General features: G+C 31.9%; 3 long non-coding RNA genes across 3 annotated transcripts in view; 1 reads left to right on the top strand and 2 right to left on the bottom strand.

Moving 5' to 3' along the window:
• Window positions 1–19229, bottom strand: part of LOC143047617 (uncharacterized) — a 102700-nt gene that overhangs the window by 67669 nt on the left and 15802 nt on the right. The gene's annotated exons all lie outside the window — the stretch shown is intronic.
• Window positions 3834–7969, bottom strand: LOC143049190 (uncharacterized). Its single transcript, XR_012970110.1, has 2 exons — window positions 7882–7969; window positions 3834–4379 (listed from the first exon to the last, which is right to left on the bottom strand). It is a non-coding gene; the product is annotated as an uncharacterized LOC143049190 (long non-coding RNA).
• On the top strand, window positions 12986–18699 carry LOC143047614 (uncharacterized). The gene is made up of 3 exons (XR_012969609.1): window positions 12986–13214; window positions 16593–16750; window positions 17950–18699. It is a non-coding gene; the product is annotated as an uncharacterized LOC143047614 (long non-coding RNA).

Here is a 19229-nt window from a genome sequence, read left to right as displayed (position 1 = left end):
ATTTTAAAACCAAAAAAAAAAGATATATAGTTAAAATATTTTGAACAATACCATTAAATAACAAGTTTTCTTTAAAAAGAAAAAACAGTATAACCATTTAATTGCAAATCTGTTTTCAAATTTGCAGATTTAGGCAAATAACTAGACCGATTTTGTACTGTGATTGTACAATCCAAGATGGCGGTATACCATGAATCTACCTTAAGTGTGTAATAAATGCGTTTTGAGACAAAATTCTGTACATTTTCACGAAGCATGATGTTTTGGTTTAATACCACGTGTTCAGATATATTGTCAACTTTTGCTACACAAATTTTATACATGAAAATATATTAAATCTAGCTATTCATGATCATATGTATCTTTTTACATCATTTAAAAATTTGCTGTTTTTAGCATTAATATATTTGTTAATTTCGTATGTGTTTAAAAATTCATTTCTAAAAACTGCATAAGCGTCTATGCCTTTTTGTTTATAATTTGATATATGAGTACTTTTATGAACTGAATATATTAAGACAGTTAGGAAGAGATTTATATCATTATACATAGGATCATGTTTTTTATAGCCCAGTACTAAAGTTTTAAAATTAAAAATATGTGACCCAATTTTGATTTTGCTTACAACTACATATATTTTCTTCCAAAATTCATGAAAGAATTGACATTTGAGAAAAAAGTGTTCGTAATCTTCAGTCAAGTTACACAAGTCACACATACTTGTTTCTTGTATGTGCCATTGTAGTAATAATTGTTTACATGGGAGGATGTAATGGAGTAATTTCCATCTTAGCATTTTATATTTGTTATTTATTAAATAGGTAAAAGTAAATTGAAGCACATTATTTATTGGAGTGATTGATTCTAGATTGAAGATGTTTTTCCGTTTGGAAAATCCTAGTGGTCTCTCATCAGTTTTGTTATTTAAATGGTTATATATATCTTTGGATGACATATTTTCAATTAATTTTGATTTTTTGTTAACAGTCAAGGACAAGTTTAATTTTGTTTTTATAGAAGTTTTCAAAGATTTGTCAGATTTTAATGTACTAACCCATTCTTTTGGAATACAATTACTCAATTTTAAAAGTTCGGAGATCCAATAGTTTTTGAGATTAGTTTTTCCAATATAACTTTTTGTGATATGTGACCTTTTTGATCAATTATATCGTTTATGAAAATAATACCATCTTTTATCCAATTTAGATAAACTAAACATTTTCCTTTAAATTTTATGTTTTTATTACCCCACAACTTTTGCTGCCTAATATTTCTAAAATTTATGATAGGTGTATTACTTGATACACTACCAATAATTTACCCACACTTTTATGGTACATTTCTACCCTCGTACATATCAGTACTGTTAGGAAAGACTGAAAACTTATAATGTTATACTTTCAATGAAATCAGTACTGATTTTGTCAGTACTATTTCAGTACTGATTTTTTCAGTACTGTTTCAGTACTGATTTTGTCAGTACTATTTCAGTACTGATTTTGTCAGTACTGTGTCAGTACTGATTTTAACAGTACTGTTTCAGTACTGATTTTGTCAGTACTATTTCAGTACTGATTTTGTCAGTACTGTTTCAGTACTGATTTTTCAGTACTATTTCAGTACTGATTTTGTCAGTACTGTTTCAGTACTGATTTTGTCAGTACTATTTCGGTATTGTTATTTTCAGTACTGTTTCAGTAGATTTGGTGTTGTTAATCTTTTTTACTTGAAGGTGTATTGTTTCAAAAAATATTTGGAACTGAAAACTTTTAAACTAGGTAAGTATAGTATGCTATATAATAATTGTGGCATATATATTGTATCTTTTGTAGATATCTCTGATTAAGTGTGTATCATTAGAGAAGTTTTCACAATGTGCATCTCAGTACAATTGGTATCCAAATATAGGTTTGATACATTTGATACAAAAATTTAACAATACTTTTAGATATTTGGATGATATATTGGCTCTAAATAATGACGACTTCAGTATGTATACTAAAGAAATTTATCCTGTAGAACTTACTTTAAATAAAGCTAATGATAACAATGACCACTGCCCTTTCCTCGATCTTGATATCTATATCATAAACGGGAAGCTTAATACAAAAATTTATGATAAAAGAGATGATTTTTCATTTCCTATTGTTAATTATCCATTTTTAGATGGTGACGTTCCCTTGTCACCATCTTATGGTGTTTATATATCTCAACTTGTACGATTCGCTCGTGTATGTAACAATGTATTAGATTTTAGCGAGAGAAATTTATGTATTACTGAAAAATTATTACACCAGGGTTTTCGATATCACAAACTGGTCAAAACATTTACTAAATTTTATCACCGGTATAAGGAAATAATTCGTAAATATAACTCAACATGCAGACATCTTATACGTTCAGGTATTTCACATCCAAAATTTTATGGAAATATTCTTTATAAAGCACAAAAATGTCAGTATTCTCCTCAGAAACTAACAAAACCTTTAAATAGACTTATTAAAAGGGGATATAGTTACGATACTGTTGTCAGGTCATTAAAGATTGCATATTTTGGCTTTAACATTGATTCACTGATAGGGTCTTTGCATCGGAACTAAACACATTTATTTCTAAAAAAAACAGTTGTTGGCATGGCACGGGTTATGTTCTTCTCATATATTTTATGATAGTATGATACTAAACCCCTAACGGGAGGGATTGTACCTGATATTCATATGATGAAGACATAATCTTTCAATCAGTTTAATTGAGGTCTGGAGCTGGCATGTCAGTTAACTGCTAGTAGTCTGTTGTTATTTATGTATTATTGTCATTTTATTTATTTTCTTTTCTTACATCTTTTGACATCAGACTCGGACTTCTCTTGAACTGAATTTTAATGTGCGTATTGTTATTCTTTTACTTTTCTACATTGGCTAGAGGTATAGGGGGAGGGTTGAGATCTCATAAACATGTTTAACCCCGCCGCAATTTTGCGCCTGTCCCAAGTCAGGAGCCTCTGGCCTTTGTTAGTCTTGTATGATTTTAAATTTTAGTTTCTTGTGTATAATTCGGAGTTTAGTATGACGTCCATTATCACTGTACTATTATGCATATTTTAGGGGCCAGCTGAAGGACACCTACGGGTGCGGGAATTCTCGCTACATTGAAGACCCATTGGTTGCCTTCGGCTGTTGTTTGCTCTATGGTCGGGTGGTTGTCGCTTTGACATATTCACCATTTCCTTTCTCAATTTTATTGATAATTCTGTGACAATATTATTATTATCCTTTTTTAGCTGGTTACGTTTTTCTCTTTGACTATATCACCCTGCTGCGCAGATTTTTTTTAGCGACGTGAACATGACCAAGGAAAATTATCAAGCTTACTCTCGTCTATCGAAAAACTATTGAAGCGATAGAGAAAACAACAGAAATGAAGCAAGATAAGCAGTTTATCGGATTTTACCCATTAGGAGCACCTGAATTCACTACCGGTTTTTAATGGAGTTCGTGTTGTTTTTATATATGTATTTTTCAAAGTGTTGTTGTAAATGCCCTTTCGTTTTGTGATTCTTTGCTTACTTCTTGATTTTGATTGTGACTGTCTTTCAGTGTTTATAAAAATAATACGTACTCGACATCAGGGAGATTCATACTGTGGTTCGAGGCTGATATTTTACAGTATCAATGTGTGTAATAGCGCATAATTTATATATATATCAAACAAGATTAGAATCTTCAATACTGTTCATTTTTTGGTATTTTGCTATTGCTTAAAATATGTTGTAATTAATGCAGTCATATGTTACTATGTTAGGCAATGCATTATAACCAACACAAAACAATGTCTCGATTACCTTATTTTTAATCATAACTGAAATTTCTTTTATTTATCATAACCATTTTTTAATATATAATAAAACATTCAATGTCATACCAACATGTGAAGTTTGTGGCAAAAATCTCTGTCATTTGCATGCCCCTTGGTTATTTTATGAACCTTTAAAGCTCATAAATAAAACAATCAAAGAAACAATTAATTTTGCATGTATCATGTTTCATTGCTCTCCCCCTATGCCATCTTTTCTTTGGAATGCTTTGTTGAATGTCAGTTTCCTGGCTCTTTTCCTCAATTCAGTCCCGGATATGATGTGTCTTTTTACATGTACAGTGGTAATTCAAGAGGACACTTTAGTTCTAATATGAGCTCATTTTAAGCATCCACCTTTAATGTTTTGGTACTTGTACGAAACTCAGGATTCAATGGTTCATGATTAAATGTTGGGTTTTTTTTTCTGATGAGTGCCATATTGATACATCATTTTGTTTATAGGTCTTCAATTTTCACATTGAACATTCCCATGTCTGCTCCTGTTTCCATTGCTGTTTATCATTCTGAGGAAAGAAAATGTAATGAATTTATAAAGGCTACTATAAATTTTCTTATGTTAAAACTTTCCTCATTTCTGTGTTATGTAAAAATAAAAAGAATGCACAATTATGGAAGGGAATGGTCTGACATCAAAATTTACTTATTACTGTATATACTACCAGAAGTCCAGTAATAATGGACTGGACTTCTGATACTACATGTATATATTATAATCAATCAAAGTTGAAATTTGTTTCTAAATAAAAAAAAAGGAAAATATGATAATTTAATTCATCATCATCAAAGTATTGGTGTTTGCCAGTGGCAAGTATTTCATACACGTGTAGCTTTAACCATCGGTCTATTTATGTGCTCTTTATAATAAGATCTGTGAAACAACGACAAAAGACATTTAAATATATACTAACTACTTTATACAAATTTTTAAAGTACAAAATGTTTAACAGATTGAAGTGGAAATTCAATTTAATTGAAAATTTATCGTACATAGTCATATATGTAGCACCAGAGATGTTATACATCTATCTATGGTAGCACACAGAAACGTGTCCGATTCCTCCAAATCGCGTCAATGTGACGTCAATGATTTGATAAACATGTCAAATTGCATTGGCGAAACCACTTCTGCGGGAAGCCGGTCGAGCAGTACCCTCATAGACATACATTTTGTAAAAAGACATTTAGGCATCACCGGATAATATTAAAACAATAGAATTTACTTACTATTAAACGATGATTTAAACTTTACTAAACGTATTAAATGAAATGTTAATGGGTTTTTTTCTAAATACGCATGACATATTTGCCACTGGACATTAAGTAATCAATAGTTAATTATGTGTTGTAAACTTAGCCTGCAGTTATGCTTGTTATGAATTACCTATGCTGAACAAACTAATGCTTATCAATGACATACAGTAAACATGGTCAAGCACCGGGAAAAAATACAATATAAAATGTACATGATGTATTAGTTTTCTAAATTGTGAAGTACCTCTGTCTGAACTTTATTATAATAATAATCATATTGATGAAAATCATAAATTAAAGCGCTTCAAATAAAAATAACTTTTTATTGTGCAATTTTTTTTTAAAACCAGACCTATAGTCTGTGTCTGCAAGCAGAAGAAAGAGTGCACAGTGTAGCATACCTTGGACATTTGTCTGTACGGATTACTAAACCTTTCCTCCAGATTTTTTTTGGCACCTGCTTCGACTTTTTTTTCTAATCATTTATAATCCAACCGAACAATAAGGGTTCTATCGTATCCCACACCATTAATATTGAATTGCGTTTTTACTTTACAGAGTATCATTGGGGGTATATGAGTTTTGAAATATTCTGGCGTTTTTAACCGGACACATTCTTAAATTATCGGACACGTTTTTGAGATTGTAACAATACAAAAAAAATAATTGTCCTAAGTCAGGAGTTTGGTATTCAGTAGTTGGTTTTCCCGCTTGAATGGTTTTACACTAGTAAATTTTATTGAGTGCCTTCAATGGTTGTCGTCTGTTTATGTGGTTTATAAGTGTTTCTCGTTTCTCGTTATTGTATAGATTAGACCGTTGGTTTTGCCGTTTGAATAGTTTACCGTGGCACTAATAATTTTTGGAGCCCTTTACAGCTTGCTGTTAGGTGTGAGCCAAGGCTCCGTGTTGAATTGCCGTACCTTGACCATAACTGTTTACTTTTATAAATTGTCACTTGGATGGAGAGTTGTCTCATTGGCACTCATACCACATTTTCCTATATCTATAGACCATTGGTTTTCCAGTTTGAATGGTTTTACACTAGTCACTTTTGGGGCCCTTTATAGCTTGCTGTTCGGTGAGAGCCCATGCAGGCACGGTGTTGAAGACCGTACTTTGACCTATAATGGTTTACTTCTACAAATTACGACTTATATGAACAGGAGACTTTTCTCATTGGCAGTTATACCACATCTTCTTATATATTAATACAACACTGAGCCACCCAACCCATCCACCCCAATTACTCGTTTGTGAGGGCTGCCTAGAGTCAGAGGTGGATTTAGGGGAGGCAGGGGACCCCCCCCTTTTTGGGAAAAAATTTGGATGCTTATATAGGGGAATCATTGAAGCGTGACTGGAGCCGGCCCCCTCTTAGGTCAGTCAGTGGGCCCCCACTTATGTAAATTTCTTGATCCGCCACTGAGAGTGGTTACACCGGGCCAAAAATGCATCGGACTGAAACAACATACTGGTTGCGTGTACACTGACAATCAAATTAAAATTTAAAATTTGTATAAAATATTGTTAAAAATAATTTTTCATTTGAGTGCATTTACGTAACAATAACACAATGTAACCGTAGACATAAATATCATTGTTACACTCGTAAGTAATAAATATATGTAACCATAGCCAGTACCAAAATAAAATAGAAATTTAAATATTTCACAGACATCTTTCTTTACAATATAAAAATAGGAAGACTGTTGGATGATTTTTACCACATCAAATGCCCAATGAGCAAACCCATATATCGCATTGCCCAGATCGCATAGCATGCTAAAAAAATATTTAAAAAAACCCGAAGTAACAGAAATGTTGTTGTAAAACCATTTCAAACGAGATCACTTATATATAAAAATATATATATATATATATGCAGCAACAACTGAACAGCAACAAACACAGCAGTCAATGTGGCGAGATGAAATAATTTTGTAGGCACCTAGGACTTATATATTAAATTAAATGAAGCATTGGTATAAAAAAAATCCAGTCAAAATAGGAAACATATTTTTAAAAGGGGGTTCCAAATCTGGAGATAGGGTTTCCAAATAGATTTCCCTTTAAAATTTATGCATTTATCGTTAAAAAGGGGGTCCAACCTTCGGACCCCTCCCCCTTCTTACGCCGAGGGTTGTACCGCACCTCCCTTTATCCAATCATATGTTTAGAAAAACAGGCTGATCATTTCTCAAATATGAATTTGACAAATATTAATACTATAATCTATTTAATAAGGTTTGGTAAAGAAGTAATAATTCTTGGTATAGATATAGGAAGATGTGGTGTGAGTGCCAATGAGACAACTCTCCATCCAAATAACAATTTATAAAATAATCTTTATTGCAAAATTACACCCATGAGGGTCAAGCAATATATATATCCAAAACAACCCGAGATTTTATACCTATTTTGACATTTACAGAAAGTTCTGTAACCAGAGGCGGATCCACCCATTGTTTTAAAAGATGGTTCCAAACACTCGGGATAAAAGGAAAAAGGGGGGTTCCAACTTTATGTCCCAACACAGTCGCCTACAGATTTCATAATTATAGCGAAAAAATGGGGGAAATAAAATATTTTAAGTAGTATTATATAGAATAATGTATTGAACGTCCAAAATAATTTGGTGTTCCAACCCCCGGAACCCCAGGGGTCCGCCACTGTCTTTAACTAACGTAATATGTTTTGAATTAGCTATGCTACACTTTTCTCAGTTTTAAAATATTCAATGTACTACTATACCTTGATCTACCTTCAATCCCATTGTGGTATTCAATCCAGAAGAAGTTTGAACTGTTGAACGGTTGAAATGTCAGTGCGAGTGCAAAAATAACGTTTGTAAACAATGAATGACGTCATGTGTAAATAAATCCCCAAATAAGGTGGAAACAATTCCTAAAAACAAGAACCTCGATACGGTGAATAAACCAAAGTCAGATGTCAATCAGAAACCTAAAGTCATTATTGTGGGAACCTCTAATACAAGTCGTTTAAACACAAATTTCTTATCCAAGAATTTCACCACAACTAAATACACAGCTTTCCACTTAGAAGACACAGCAAAAACTATAGAGGAACTCAAATTATCTCCAGCACCTAATGTTATTGTATTACATTCATTGACAAACAGTTTAAAGGATAACTCAGCAGATAATTGTGTTACAAAATTGGACAACATTGTTCAAACTACCAATAAAAAGTGGCCTTCTTGCAAAGTTGTGATCTCGCTTGCCACCGTTAGAAAAGACAAAGACACTTATAACAACCAAGTGCACTTAGTCAATGCCCTTGTGAGGAATCATTTTATAAAATACAATTTCGTCTCTCTATGCGACAACGACAACCTAGCAACAAGAGGAAAACCTATTGATAGGTTTATAAAAGACGACGGCTTCCATTTAACAGATCAAGGTGTTGCCCGTCTCGCATCAAACATTAAGCGGTCATGTGAAGAAATACTTAACTGTCAACCATCGACGAAGAGTTCCAAAAAACCTTACAACTATAACAACCAAAGATACGGCTATTATTATGGAGACTATTGGGGTGACAGATGGAACTAAGTTGACCTTTTGCCTTTATGTTGATTTTTTATTTTATTTTTGCAAAAACTGTCATAAAATAGTAAATTGACCCATACAAATCAAGTGGTTGATTACTAAATTTTATACACTGTCTCATTTTTAGTACAAATATCTTACTTTTGTAAATTCTCAAAAAAAAACAAACACTCACTTTTTGAGTTATCTGTGCCTATAGAAAATTTTGTTTTCATTTAGAGTACATAGAAAGTCTAAGCTTTAATTTGAATTTGTTTGTTTTTTTGGTTTTGCTTTCTGTTTTGTTTTTAGTATTTGTTAAAAAAAAAATTAGAAAGTTTGAATATCTTTTACTCCAAATAACTTAATATTTAAGACCAAACAAGTATTATAAAAAGTTAAATATACACTTGATATACAGCAGTTTGTGTTGTCTAGACACCCTGTAGCAATAGAACATTGTTTATCTATAACTGCTCAATTTTATTGTAAGAGCATTACCTTATATTTTTATTTGTATTTTAACATCTTGTTATTATGTGTCATAGTAAAGCTAATAGATCTGTTCCATCAAGATCTCAAGGTAATGCATGTAATTCTAGTAAACCAAAAGTAAAGAAAGATCTTAAATTTTGCTTCTGGAATGTTGGAGGCATAGTGCATGGTGGTATGAACAAATTGGACGATGATATGTTTCTGTCCGAGATCAAAGCATATGATATTATTCTCCTAGCGGAAACACACATAGGGTATAATACCCCCCTCTCTATAGATGGTTATAAATACTACCCTGTTTGTCGACCCATTTCTGGCAACGGTAGATATTTTGGAGGGTTAGCTATATTTATCAAACAGGCCCTAAAGCCTCATATTTCTTTGCTAGTGAACTCACAAAAAGACTTTCAGTGGATGAAATTTGATAAATCTTATTTTAACTTTAATCATGATTTATATTTATGCTTGGCATATGATCCACCAGCCCAATCCATTTATACTAAAAATCTGTCCACTGATATACTTCAGCTGTTAGAAAAGGACATATTACATTTTAAGTCTAAGGGTGATGTCCTACTTTGTGGGGATTTTAATGCACGTTGTGGTAATCTATTAGACTTTGTGTCCTCGGACAGTACAGATCATCTTCCAATTAGCAATGATAATTATCCAGTTGATTTCAATTTAAATGTTAGAAACAGCAGAGATACAACAGTCGATACTAGAGGTAAAGAGCTGATTGAATTATGCCTGGGGAACCAAATTCGTTTGTTAAACGGTAGAACTTTGGGTGATTCGTTAGGTAAATATACATGCTATAATCACATGGGTACCAGTGTTGTCGATTATTTACTGGCTTCAGATAGTTTGATGCAAAACATTTTGTATTTTAATGTTTCAACTTTTAACCCAACTTTAAGTGACTGTCACTGTAAATTATCATGGAAAATTCTTAGCCATCATTTCCTTGATATAATTCCACAGCCGAATTCTAAAGTCATGGGTAGTAAATTCAAATGGCAGGAAAACTCCCCTCAGGCCTTTCAATCAGCTCTGCAAGATAAAGACAGCAAAAATCTTATTTCACATTTTGATACCAGCTCTGATATTAATGAGCTGGCTGTGAAACTTAATGAAATTTTATTAACAGCCTCTAAAAAATGTTTGAGGCGTCCTTCTCCACCGAAAAAATCTTCAAGAAAAATATACACAAATAAAAAGTTTTTTGATATAGACCTTATAAAAATGAGAAAGAATGTTGTATCTTATGCTGAATTATATTCTAAATATCCAAATGACCCTTACATTCATGGTAGATTCTATAAATTGTTGAGACAATATAATAAAAGTAGAAAGCATAAAAAAAGAAAATTTCGAGAAGACATTTTAAATCAGTTAGATAATCTAGAGTGTAATAATCCTCAGGTCTACTGGGATTTAGTTAGAAAACTCAAGGAATCCGATAGTTGTGATCCCTCAGAAAATATTGCTGCTGATATTTGGTTAGATCATTTTAAGTCACTTAATTCTTTAGATAATAGATTCAAAAAGCGTAATGAATATATAGAAAAATTAGTCGAAAGCATTGAGAAACACTCGACTTCCTCTAAACTTGATTTTGCAATAACTGATACCGAAATACTTAAAGCTATATCACAGCTGAAAAACAATAAAGCTTGTGGCTTAGATTTTATAACTAATGAAATGCTAAAGGCAAGTGCCAATAGTTTAGTTCCATGTTATAGAAAATTATTTAATTTATGTCTTAATACAGGAAAATATCCCGAATGCTGGGCTGAAGGATACACTCTACCCCTTTTTAAGTCAGGGGACCCAACTGATCCCTCAAACTACAGAGGCATCTCAATTACATGTGCAATTGGTAAACTTTTTAATACAATCTTAAATGATAGACTTGACAAATATTTATTACAAAACAGTCTAATTACTGAGTTTCAAATTGGCTTTGTTAAAAAGTCCAGAACATCTGATCATATGTTTTTGCTTAAAAATCTGATTGACTCGGTACTTTCCACAGGTAAAAAATTGTATGCCTGTTTTATAGATTTTAAAAAGGCGTTTGATTCAGTCATACATAGTGGTATTAAATATAAACTATTACAGATGGGATTAGGAGGAAATTTTTACAACATTGTAAAGAACATGTACAATGTTAGCTCAACTTGTGTCAAAGCTGGGAAAATTTTAACTCTTTTAGAGTTAAATTAGGGGTTCGACAAGGTGATAACCTAAGCCCTAATCTTTTCAAAATTTTTATAAATGACTTTCCATCATATATTGATAATGTTGATGATGATCTGATTTTGGGTGATACTAATATTAATTGTTTAATGTATGCTGATGATATTGTTTTGCTCTCTACCACATCATATGGTCTTCAATCTAAGTTAAAAAATGTTGATAAGTTTTGCTCTGACTGGTGCTTAAACATAAACACCAATAAAACAAAAATTTTAGTATTTAATAAGCAAGGTAGACTTATCAATGAAAAATTTACTCTTCAGCAAGTTGAACTGGAATGTGTACAGCACTACAAGTATTTAGGCCTTATATTTTCGGCTTCAGGAGTCTTCTCTCATGCAAGACAGGAATTGTACAAAAAGAGTCTAAAAGGCTATTATAAATTATGCAAAGATGTTATTCGTTCACATCCAAAAATTAATACCAGTCTACATCTATTTGATCACATGATCAAACCTATTTCTTTATATTCCTCTGAAATTTGGGGTACATTTAACCCAAAGAGTAGTAAATTTAGAAATGATATAGTCTTAGATAAAATTTATTCAGATCTTGAACCAGATAAATTACACATGAAAATAACAAAATTTATTTTGGGTGTAAACAGAAAGAGCAGCAATTTTGCTGTACTCTCTGAACTAGGTAGATTTCCTATTTATATTAGTATTGTGAAAAATCTACTGAATTATTATTTTAGAATTGAAAATATGCCTGAGGACTCTTTATTATATAAAGCCTTACAAACCTCTAAAGATTTAGATGATAAAAATCACAATAGTTGGTATAGCAGTGTCAGACACTTATGTAAAATTATTGACCTGCCTAGTAACTTCATTAATTTTAGTAAATACAAATTCAGAAAATGTTTACTTAATTGTTTAAAAGTATCCTATGTCAAATCTTGGGAAAATGCTTATAGCCAAAATAGCCAAGGAAAACTAAGAACATATTGTCAGTTTAAAACATCATTTTGTAAAGAAAATTATTTAAATATCTTGAAAAATTTTGATTTGAGAAAAGCTATCACAAAATTCAGGATTTCATCTCATAGACTTAAAATTGAAACTGGGAGATATTCCAAATTAGAAGTTCATCAAAGAATTTGTGATAAATGCGATTTGAATAAAGTGGAAGATGAACTTCATTTCCTTATAGAATGTCCTGTATACTCTAAGGATAGAGACATGTTATTTGATCTGATATTTAAAGAATGTAAAAATTTTTACTCCCTGGATATGGTCAATAAATTTATTTGGCTATTAAACTGTGAGTCTATTAATATTTTAAAACAACTTGGCTATTTCTTATCAAAACACCTGCCTTGAGTAAACATTTATAATATAACACTGGGATACTGTAAGTAATATTTAAAATGTCTAACTTTTTAAAGCATACTGTTTTGTTGTTTTGCTTTATTGTATTTGTAATTGTTTGTAACTATATATTGTCATGAATGTATATGCACTATGCCCCTTGAGGGTACCTCTTATGGAAATAAAAGATATTCTATTCTATTCTATTCTATTCATAAACGTTTTACGATAGGCAATTGTATGTTCCATATTGACGCGCTTTTGTGATTACGATAATAACATCAACGGCAAAATTTGAGACAACAGCAGATCAGCCGGGAAGGATAGGATACAGAAATACAGCAGAGAAAATATCGGTTTACCAGCCACTTGCAGAAAGTCTTAAAGTTACAGAAAGAGACGATTGTTACGACAAGTCAGAGATGGCGGATCCTTTTCGAATCATCTACGGATTGCTATTGTTCATGTATGTTTTACAAATGACATGTATGTCTTCTTCCATCACAAGTTTTTTTCCGTGAGCATCCTGTCAGATCATATATTTTGCCGGAATCAACATTCTGAAAACTGTGTCAACAGAATACAGAATGTTGATTCTGTATTTTGTTGACACAACATTTTGTATTCTGTTGACATTTAAACAAAAACAATGTCTTTCCCTTCAAGAATTTAGTTCAAATGTGGTTCATAAGGGAAAACAGAACATTCGATTTACATATATATATATATATATTTGTTTATAAAAAAAGATGCCGTATTATTGCCAACGACACAACAACAACAGCAACAACATATATTTTATTTGCCAATCATGGCACCCAAAATGAGTGGAATAATCACAACTCTCCACAACAGATCAGATGACCAGAAATTAACAAATATAGGTCTGTGACACCATACGGCCATCAATAATGAGCAAAGCCATATTGCATATTCAGCTAAAAAAGGCACCAAAATGACAAATGTCAACGAATTTAAACAAGAAAACTAACGTTCTTATTTATGTACAAAAATGAACGAACAATGAATATGTAACACCAACAAACAACAACCACTGAATTACAGGCTCCTGACTTCGGACAGGAACATATATACAGAATGTGGTGAGGTTAAACATGCTACGGTCTTCCCCCTAAACCTGGAACAGAGTTGTAACAGTACTACATAACAACAAACTATAAAATTCAGTTGAAAAAGGCTTATTTAACTTTAAATTTATAACATGAATGCAAATAGAAATACATCTCAGTAACAAAAACATAATGGACGTTACCGTTACCCAACAAAAAATGTCACTAAATACAGATCTGAGAGTACTTGCAGTTACTGACAGCTAGTTCAAAGCCACTAACAACTAATAACAACAAGAGTGCACACACTGAAATGTCTCGCCCTCTTTACTAATCCTTGATACTATCTTGATAGACCTAAATATAAAGCTTTATTACAACTGTCACATAAACTCAATATTAACCAAGAAAATTAAAACATTGATCAATGAACCATGGAAATGAGGTCAAGGTCAGATAAACCATGCCAGGCAGACATGTACAGCTAACAATTCTTCAATATTACAAATAAAGTTGACTTATTGCTTATAAATAAAGAAAATCAGACCAAAACACAAACACTTAAAACTTAGCAATGGACCTTGAAAATGAGGTCAAGGTCAAATAAAACCTGCGTAACCGACATATATATCATAAAATATTTCCATACACCAAATATAGTTGACCTAATGCATAAAGTATTAGAAAAATAGACCATAACTAAAAAACTTAACTTTGACCACTGAACCATGAAAATGAGGTCAAGGTCAGATGACACCTGTCAGCTAGACATGTACACCTTACAATCATTCCATACACCAATTATAGTAGACATATTGCATATAGAATAAGAAAAAACAGACCAAAACACAAAAACTTAACTATAACCACTGAACCATGAAAATGAGGTCAAGGTCAGATGACACCTGCCAGTTGGACATGTACACCTTACAGTCCTTCCATACATCGAATATACTAGACCTATTGCTTATAGTATCTGAGATATGGACTTGACCACGAAAACTTAACCTTGTTCACTGATCCATGAAATGAGGTCGAGGTCAAGTGAAAACTGTCTGACAGGCATGAGGACCTTGCAAGGTACGCACATACCGAATATAGTTATCCAATTACTTATAATAAGAGAGAATTTAACATTGCAAAAAATCTCAACTTTTTTTTCAAGTAGTCACTGAACCATGAAAATGAGGTCAAGGACATTGGACATGTGACTGACAGAAAGTTCGTAACATGAGGCATCTATATACAAAGTATGAAGCATCCAGGTCTTCTACCTTCCAAAATATAAAGCTTTTAAGAAGTGAGCTAACACCGCCGCCGCCGGATAACTATCCCTATGTCGAGCTTTCTGCAACAAAAGTTGCAGGCTCGACAAAAATCATGCATCTAACTTCAAAGACTTAGTTCATAGTTTTTTTATACTTCTGTTGATTATATTTAATCTTAGTTTTTTCCTTCTGTTAAAAAGAGATTAAATAACAGACGCAATGATCAACATATTTGTTTTAAGATGGCAAATTTGTGTTACATTCGTTTAATTTATAATAATACACACAAACTAAAGAGACAGAAAGACAAAAGTTTGCCTCCAACGACAAGCAAGAATAAACCAAGAAACAGAAAACAGACAATTTTCCAATGTCCTATTTGGCTGGCTTTCATATTATTCCCATTGTTGTTATAAAGTAGACAAAAGCAATGAAGAATCGATAATAGTGTGGTGCTTGAATATGAAGAAAAGAGAATAACAGGCAAAATTAATAATAAAAAGTGAAAAATGGTATAGAATATTACAGAATACAGAAATGAAGAAACCACTTCCAGACCAGACCCTTTTATAAGTTGCACATTTTTTAATTTTTTTTTGCCTTTTAAATCTTTCTGTTCGGACACCATATTGGTCCGACACCCCAATAGCCTGACGCCCTATTAGTCCGACGACCCATTGGACCGACACACGAATATTAGTAATCCGACACATAATTATTGAGCAATACTTTGTATGAATAATATTTATATTTCAAGAGGATAATCCCAATAGTTTAAAATGATCCTACTGAGATTCCTCAAAATAATATTTATTGGAGTACATGTGTTAAAAATTTGCTTAATGTCCAGTGGCAAATATTACATGCATGTTCAAAACAATTGTTAAATAAGTACAATAGGTAAGTCCTGTAAAAGATGTCATTTGGGGTGAAAGAAGGTCAATGAAACTTGGACTGCCACTGGACAACGAAAGCATATTGAAGGTGGACAGGAATTTGCCCTCCTGCATATTCAGACAAAAGGCCACCCATGGCCTCTAAAAGAGTTGTTGCAATAGTTATTAACCTGCAGAGATCATGGCACTCTCTTTCTATACATGCTATATGAGGCATCCGATTAAAGGTGACCAATCTTACATTTGTTGAAAATTAAACATCCCGCATAATTTTACTACCAATGTTTTTACTGTTTTTACTGTATCACATAAACATTATCCGTTGTGATGACAGACTTGCACTTCTGGTGACATTTTCTTAGTGAGAATGTGTTCACATATGGAACAAATCTTGTCCTTATGTCCCACGTAAGTGTCATCAATTACTCCTGAACCACTTTACAGAATTTTGTAAATCATCAATACAATCTTTATCTCATGATGTATTTTTTCAAAGGACAATTTACAAAGTGTTACGTCCATAATTAATACCATAACATGCAGGTTGGGAAAAACAACTTTTTTATAAATGCATGCAAAGTATTTGATGCAGTATGATCTATTGTTATAGGTATCTAAAAATGGATCCCACCAGAACACAAAGACTAAGTCTATGAGGAAAATAAAGTTTTAGATCAACGACTAAAAATTGTCATGAACAGATAAAATATGAGATAGAGATAGAACTGGTATGAAAGGTGACAGTAGAACATTGACATAATTTGAAAGGTAGGTATATATATTCATAGTTTTACACTCAATTATGATTTTTTTAAAGTAAGTATTTGCAATTATTCCTATAATTTTATTTCAATATCATGAAATGTTGTAGTGTGTTCATATGACAGCAAACCAACAACGAGCAAATTCAAAAGAATAAAGAGTAGAAATACAATTCTTCAACAATTGAAAGATATCATTAAAGTTAACAAAAAAAGTCTACGGGAAGTACATATTCGTACACACAACTTCTCATTTAACTGTTTCACAGATTGCATTGATATTGTGCTCGAATAATCAGATTATATTAATACATATGTGTTTTGGTGCCGATCCAAAGATGTCAGAGTGTTACAGCAGGACATAGTTGAACTTAGAAACATAAAGGAAATATAAACAAACATCTCCTTCTCTGTAACCGAATAACAGATTTAAAAAATAGTAATATATTATAATCATTAATGAGAATTTCCACTGGTACTAATAATGAAAAAATTCACAAAAAGAATACTTTTATTATTTTTTTAAACTATTGCATAGTGTATAAAATAATAAAAAGTTGTAGGATTGTCACTTAGACAACTATCCACCAAATTTGAGACGATGTGAATGTGAACAATAATATACAACTGTGCAGACTTCAACAATGAGAAAACCCATACCGTATTGTCGGCTACAAAAGACCATGACATAAACAATATATGAAACAATTTAATTTAGAAAAATTAACGACCTAATTTATAACAAAACAAATTAAAAATGTTAAAAGTGCAGCCCGTATTGAAAATATGGAGATTTGCCATGAACCTAGACTTGGGACGCCAAAATTCTTCTCCAAATCGTATAAGATCAGGCCCTGAAGTCATAAAAAAATTTCTCAGTGCCCGGAGAAAAAAAGCGTGGTCGAAAATTGAAATCCAGCATTTTGATTGGTTGATTTGTTGATTTTGGAGTTTGAGTAAATAACTGACTCGAAAGTTTAATGACTTCAAGGCCAGTTTTCAAGTAGGTAAATCAAACATTGTTCCATTTTTTTCTTTCATTTTTCTCCCTGTATAATATAAACCTTGTATAATTAACGTTATACCACCTTTAGCAATGCATGTACACTGATTCACATTATGTCATGGTTGACCTATGTTTAATCTTATTTAATTATTGGACTTTAACAAAATGATAAATGTTATAATCCACTTTTTCCTTTCCAGAAACAAGTTGGCAAAGATATATATAACATGCATAGGAAGAGCAGTGGAAAATAACATTGAAGCAGAATTATGAAACAGTTATTTTAAAAAACATTAAATTGAGAGAGAGAAAAACACATTTTTTTACTTTTTAATGCTGTTCATTCTTAAGATTACTGTTTATTGTATTTGCAATGGAAGTTTTTGCAGTTGATAAGAAGATAGAACTAAAAATTTGAGTTCTTCAGCTTGTTTTTATTCAGTCAATAAAAATCAATTTTGAAAATCAAACCATATATGTTCAAAAATCAAAAAGGTTAATTATGTACCAAATGACCTCCGTCAGACATTAATCAGTCTGTTGGAAATCTTTCTTTAAATTTTTATACTTATTTTACAAAATGTACCTCTGTTTGTATGTCTGTAAGATTCAAATCCATCAGAGATTTCTGAGGAACTACAAACCAAGAGTTTCTGAAAGTCATCAGTCCTCATGTGAACATGCTATACTGAGTAATGTAGTTCTCACCCTTTCAACTCCCCGTTAACGGGATGCCTAAATATTGTAACACCAAATTTCATATATTCTTTTCGTAAAATACGCTCTGCAGTTTTATAAGAAAGAGTACAAGAGTTATACATACATGTATTTAAGTTACTATTCACAATACACTCATTACAAGTGAATGAAATTGCAGCATGATTAATGTATACAAAAAAAAAAGAAATCTGTCAATAAATGTATTTAACCATTAAAAATCTTACAATGAGCATATGATTGGAAATTTATTTATGAGAAATTAGACTAAAAAAGTGGTCGTATTCTGAATATTCGCTCAGCTCACAGTAAAAGGAGAAAAACATACACTGTTCAGTCTGGAGGTACCTGTTCATGTAGGGGGACATGTCTTATAGCAGATTCTCTCCTTGTGGTGAACTAGCATGTTAAAAAGGAGCTCAGTGCATTATTGGTCTAGTTCTGTACAAAGTATGTTAATTACATTGTATTTATATCTGAGTATCATGTCCTCTTCCTGCACTTAACTTGCCACTGGATCACATAACATCAATCCATCCAGCCATCTTCTCAAAAGTAATATACCGAGTTCCAATGTTCAATATGTTCTGATTTGACTCAAGCAAGATATAAATACATGTAATATGGTATTGTCAAATAGAAGTATTAATAAGTATTAAAAACATAAACCTTATAGACCACACAAGATGCAATTCTGACAATAAATATGACATAAAGCCAGAATATTTAAAAAAAAAAAAAAAAAGGCTAAAGTAACTGTCGA

The sequence above is a fragment of the Mytilus galloprovincialis genome, chromosome 10 (genome assembly GCF_965363235.1).
Source record: "Mytilus galloprovincialis chromosome 10, xbMytGall1.hap1.1, whole genome shotgun sequence".
In the NCBI taxonomy this organism is placed as follows: Eukaryota; Metazoa; Mollusca; class Bivalvia; order Mytilida; family Mytilidae; genus Mytilus; species Mytilus galloprovincialis.
The sequence above is the reverse complement of the archived record's forward strand: the minus strand, read 5'-3'. Positions and strand labels throughout refer to the sequence as shown.